Source organism: Uranotaenia lowii, chromosome 1, assembly GCF_029784155.1.
Source record: "Uranotaenia lowii strain MFRU-FL chromosome 1, ASM2978415v1, whole genome shotgun sequence".
In the NCBI taxonomy this organism is placed as follows: Eukaryota; Metazoa; Arthropoda; class Insecta; order Diptera; family Culicidae; genus Uranotaenia; species Uranotaenia lowii.
This window is the reverse complement of record NC_073691.1, coordinates 130,650,247-130,656,246: the sequence shown is the minus strand read 5'-3', so window position 1 is coordinate 130,656,246 and position 6,000 is coordinate 130,650,247.

The following is a 6,000-nucleotide window of genomic DNA, read 5'->3' as shown; positions in this document are numbered from 1 at the left end:
TAGAGGAGTTACCAAAATAATCCCCACATTAGTTGTGGCAAATTTAGCGCTAGCCTGTATTTGTGGCATGAACTTCTGGGATAAATTTTCAATCCACCCAACCCGATTAGATCGAGAAGGAGATCTTTGTGAAATTTTAGCCTCAGTAGATATCAGTACAGATCCACGGCTCACTGATGAGCAAAATCAAGCAATCGAAAATATCAAAACTTTGTTCTTACCCGCGAATGAGGGAAGCTTAACGATTACACCTTTAGCGCAACACAGCATAATAATCTCCGATGAATGGAAAAATAAGCCACCGGTTCGGCAGTTCCCATTCGTAATGTCACCTAAGGTACAAGCATTGGTGGATGTCGAACTTCAGCGATTATTGAAGGCGGGAATTATTCAGAGAAGTAATTCTGATTGGTCCTTAAACTGTGTACCAGTCGTCAAGCCAAACAAAGTTCGTTTATGTTTGGACGCGCGTAAGATTAACGAGCGCACGGTGCGCGACGCGTATCCGATGCCTCATCCGGGACGCATTTTAGGTCAGCTTCCAAAAGCGAATTTTCTTTCTACAATCGATCTAACCGAAGCCTTTCTCCAGGTGTCTTTAGATCCAGACTCAAGAAAGTACACTGCTTTCAGTGTTCAAGGTAGAGGACTTTTCGAATACACTCGAATGTGTTTCGGACTTGTCAATAGTGCAGCTACCCTAGCGAAAACTATGGACCGAGTATTAGGGCATGGCGTGCTAGAGCCATTCGTTTTTGTGTACCTCGACGATATCGTCGTGGTCACAGAAACGTTTGAGCACCACATTCAAATCCTTACAGAAGTTGCGCGACGTTTACGAGAGGCCAATCTGTCAATAAACGTTGAGAAGTCGCGGTTCGGTGTCGCGGAAATTCCGTTTCTCGGATACCTACTAAGCACCGAAGGTCTTAGAGCAAATCCAGAAAAGATCCGCCCGATAGTTGAGTATGAAAGGCCGACCACGATTACTAAACTTCGCAGATTCTTGGGCATGGCGAATTATTATCGGCGATTCATTGCCAACTTTAGTAGGGTAACGGCTCCTCTCAGCGACCTTTTGCAAACGAAATCCAAATCCATTAAATGGACGGAAGCTGCAGAGGATGCATTCGTTAAAATAAAAGAACTCCTAGTGACATCGCCGATATTAGCCAGCCCAGACTTCGATCGCGAGTTTGTTATTCAGACCGATGCCAGTGACGTGGCAGTGGCTGGTATCCTTACACAGCAGCAGGAAGACGGAGAAAAAGTTATCGCGTATTATTCGCACAAATTGACAACACCACAGAAAAATTATCACGCCGCAGAAAAAGAAGCGCTGGCGGCAATCTTATCCATAGACGCATTTCGCGGATATGTGGAAGGCTACCGTTTCGGTTTAATCACTGATTCGTCAGCACTTACGCATATTTTAAACACAAAATGGAAAGTAGGATCCAGATGTAGCAGGTGGTCTTTAAGTTTGCAGCAGCATGATATGAAGATATCGCATCGCAAGGGCAAAGACAACGTTGTTGCTGACGCGTTATCTCGTAGCATAGCTGCAATCATAGATTCTCCTACTACATCCTGGCATTCCTCTATGATGAGTAAAGTTAAAAATAACCCCGATGATTATGTTGACTTCAGAGTAGAAGATGATACGTTGTGGAAGTTTGTGTCCCAACGAGACAATCCATGTGACCAACGCTTCGAATGGAAAATCGTTCCACGAAGTGATGAAATTCCTGATATTCTCAAAACGAATCATGATTCGGTATTCCACACAGGATATGATCGCACGATCGCGAGAATACGCCAGCGATATTATTGGCCCAGGATGGCCACAGATGTTCGCCGGTACGTTCAAGCATGTGGCACATGTAAAGAAGTAAAAGCTCCGTCACAGCCAGTAAATGCTGAAATGGGGAAAATGAAATTGGCCAATCAGCCTTGGCAAGTTATATCGATAGATTATGTAGGACCGTTGCCTCGTAGTAAGCATGGCAATCAGCATATGCTAGTAGTATCCGATTACTTTTCAAAGTGGGTAATGATTCAGCCTGTGAGAAATATTAGCAGTTCATCGCTTTGTGCTATTCTAAAAGATCAGTGGTTCTTGCGAAATTCAGTGCCAGAAATCATCATTACGGACAACGCAAGTTGCTTTCTGTCAAAGGAGTTCAAAAGTATGCTGAATCATTTTAGAATAACACATTGGCTGAACTCCAAATATCACTCACAAGCTAATCCAGTCGAAAGGGTGAACCGGATTATAAATGCGGCTATACGTACTTATGTTCAGAACGATCAACGACTCTGGGACACTCGTGTCTCAGAAATCGAAATGGTTCTGAATACGAGTACGCATTTGCCAACCGGATTCACACCTTACTTTATAATTCACGGTCGAGAGTTCACAGAAACGGGTTCAGATTACAAATTATTTCGGCATCAAGAATCGCTAAGTCCTCAAGAATTAGAATCGAGACGGGAAAATATGTTTAAAAATACTTATGAAATAGTCCGTCAAAATCTGCGTAAGGCCTACGAATCTAGTAAAAAACGATACAACCTCCGACATAGGAAAACAGCCGTAGCTTTTATGGATGGCCAACTCGCGTATCGGAAGAATATGAAGCAATCTAATGCTGCCGAGCGATACAACAGTAAATACGGGAAACTGTTCCTTCCTTGCCGAATTCGAACCAAAATAGGAACCTCTTCATACGAAATTGAAGATCTAGACGGCAAAAGCCTTGGCATTTGGGCCGCTGCTAATTTGCGTCAATGATAACAGACTTTATTCAGGATGAAATTCCAGATCCGTTTAACTAGAGAAGAAGTATGACATGCTGTTCACTCATGATATTATAGTTCTAATCGAAAAGCATAATAAATCAGTTCTCAAAGAATTCTAAGATCGGTAACCATTAGCTACGTTCATTCAGAAACATCAGGAATGCCATTGTCCGTCGTCGAATCTGAGATACGCAGACAATCAAGATAGATATCAACAACAAAAAGTCTAAAACTACGGTAGAGGTGAGTGCGGAGGCGTTTATACATCATCATATTCTGTTAGCCACCGTAATTCTCGATGTATTTCTGTTTCAAGAAGTTGGGTTATTCTGAAAGTTTCCACGGGATACCACAGTTAGGTTATTTAAAAAAGAAATTTTTCAGAGTATTCCCATTTTCCTCAATGATTTTCTGACCAATTCTACAAATGAAATGGTATTTGAATATTTTATTAGATCCTTAAATAAGGATACTAAATGTCCTAGTTCTTGTATGAATGTTAAAGAATGAGAAGTGTATGAATGAGAAAAAGGGATTCCGGAGTCCCGCATGAGTGTTTGTATGTATGTTGTATGAATGAGGATAAGGTAGTTAAAAGTTGTTGATAAAACTCGCCATTGATTGGTATTTAAAAGAAAGGTGTAAAATAATTCTGTCCTTAATAAACAAAAAGCAGTTCGTTTGCCAACCGATTGGATGGATAATGGTTCTTAAAATATGTTTCTGGTACGTGCAGGAGGTATTAATGAACTTTTTTTGTTGCGCTGATGCTTTGGAACACCAGACAATATCCCGACAATATCTTGAGATTGATCAAAGGCGAACTTCTAGAGAATTTGACAAGAGGCTTAACCTCAGAGAAAAAACCCTCGTTAAGTTTTGGGGCATTGTGCCGTGCTTTGTAACCCCGCTCAAAAAGTTGTTCGAAGATTTAGTGAATCTCACTACTTATTCATGTATTTTTCGAACCAAGGGAGCCGCGGATTAGTGCTTGTACTGCCATCCTGCAATTTTCTCATCAGTACGAGAAAGTCGTTCCGTGCAATGTAGCGGAAATGGATTTACAAGTATCTCTAAGTTACAATGTCCCGAGTACAGGAAAATTGTGGCCGTGCTTTGTAACCCCGTTTGAAAATTGAGCACTTAGTACTTTAGCAGCTCCTCTGCCTAGCATGAAAAATCACAGTACTCGGTAGCGCGCTTATTGAACTAAGGGAGCCGCGGTTGATGGACATTGCACTTTAGTCCATTGCACAATTTTTCTCGGGTTTTTTCTTCCCCGAGTACGGGAAGATTGTAACCAGCCTTCTGCTAGTTACAATTAAAATTCTGCTTCTCGGGTAAACTGGTTTTGATGTCTTTAAAAAAAATTGTTATATTTTTTTTGCAATTGTCCGTAAATTCCTAAATACAAAGATGTCATGATTTGTGTTTAGTAGCCTTAGGTTGGTGTCGCCATTAGATAAATTAATTTTTTTGTTATTTATTCAATTTTCCGTTTAAGTTGTTTTTTGTTGTTTAGTTTTTTTTTATAATTAGGTAGTTATTTATTCTATTCGTTATGTATGTAAAAACAATTTTGTTAGGACTATTAAAATATATTACTATTAATAATTCATAAAAAAAATGGGAACATCGCATTAAAAATTTGAATTTGAACATGCTATAATGTAGATTTTGAAAAAAACATCGAATTTGAAAAAAAAACAGACACCAACCATAAAAATAAATTGTACTGTTCCTGTCAATCAATGAAGACGTCAACGATGGGGACAGGATTTGATGGGCGGAAATGAAAAGGAAAGGACGAGAATCAAAGGTATATATAGGACCTCCGAAAGTGAAGCAGCTCTTTTCGAAAATATCGATCGATTAGTCCGGGAGTGAGTTTAGGAAAAACGATAGTTTTCCGCGCCATACCGCGTTTTTTTGTGACAAGTAAGTCACTGGTGAACCGCGAGTGCGCAATTGGATTAAGCCTCTCAACCACTATATGAAGATGGCAAATCGTGAAGTGATGTGACTAGGAAAAAACCAAAAACTATTTCACCGTCCATCCCAAAAATCCGCGAACGGCAAAGTCATCGCCAGACCTGCCGTCTCGTAAGCCACGCGCGAGTTTCCTGTGTTCACCTTGGCACCACTCCCTGGACATGATTAAGGTCCCCGTAAAAATTGACCTTAAGTTCACGTGGACATTATAAAGGTCTCCGTCAACATAGACCCAAATTCCACGTGGACATTATTCTGGTCTACGTCAACACAGACCATTACTGCCTGGAAATATTCGCCTGAAACAATCAACTGCCAAGGAAAATCCGTCGTTTGGTCACCTCCCAATTTCTGGATCGTCATCGTCGAGCTTGTCGTCGCCAGCCCGTCAACCGTCCCCCAACGAGTCGACCAACGAGCATCACGGCCGCATCGAGTTTTGCAAACACATCAATAAATCTACCAAGCGCAAGTACATATTCCACTTTTTTTTTTAATCCTTGTTCAGTGATATTGTGGTAAATCTGCCCTCTCATGCAAAAAGTGACTCTTTTCCTTAAAAACACCAATATGATGAAAAATAAAATCAAATTGTATGGTCCCCATCTAAACCAGTTCTAGTGTGCTATTTTTTTGTACATATGATGTTCCCAAAGTAGTTAAATTTCCCTTACGAAATTAATAGTTTCATTTCACATAACCTTCATTTAGTTGACATAGCTCCACCCGTGCAGCAGAGTTTGGGAGAAAAGTCCCGCCAAAATCGTCATCTCCTGGAGACCAATATAGTGAACGCCCAGCCGGGCAATCAAAAACGTTCGTAAAGTAGCTTTTCTAGCCCTAACTAATTGATACGTTTCACAACAAAAAGAGCCACAATCCAATGGATCCCCTCACATATTGGCATTGAGGGCAACGAAAACGCTGACATACTGGCACGCCAAGGACTAGATGATCCGATACTTCTAGAGAATAAATTACGTCTAGATGATGCTTTTAGAAGATTTAAACATGAATCTCTTGAGGATACTAACTCTTGGTACAAAAATATAGTTAGACAAGAAAGAAAAGGCATGAAATTCTATGAGTTCCAATCAAATTTTTCTACTAAACCATGGTATTGGAATATCGATCTCAGCAACATTCAAATTCGAACACTAAACCGGCTATTAAGTGGACATGATTATTCGCCATATTATTTGGGAA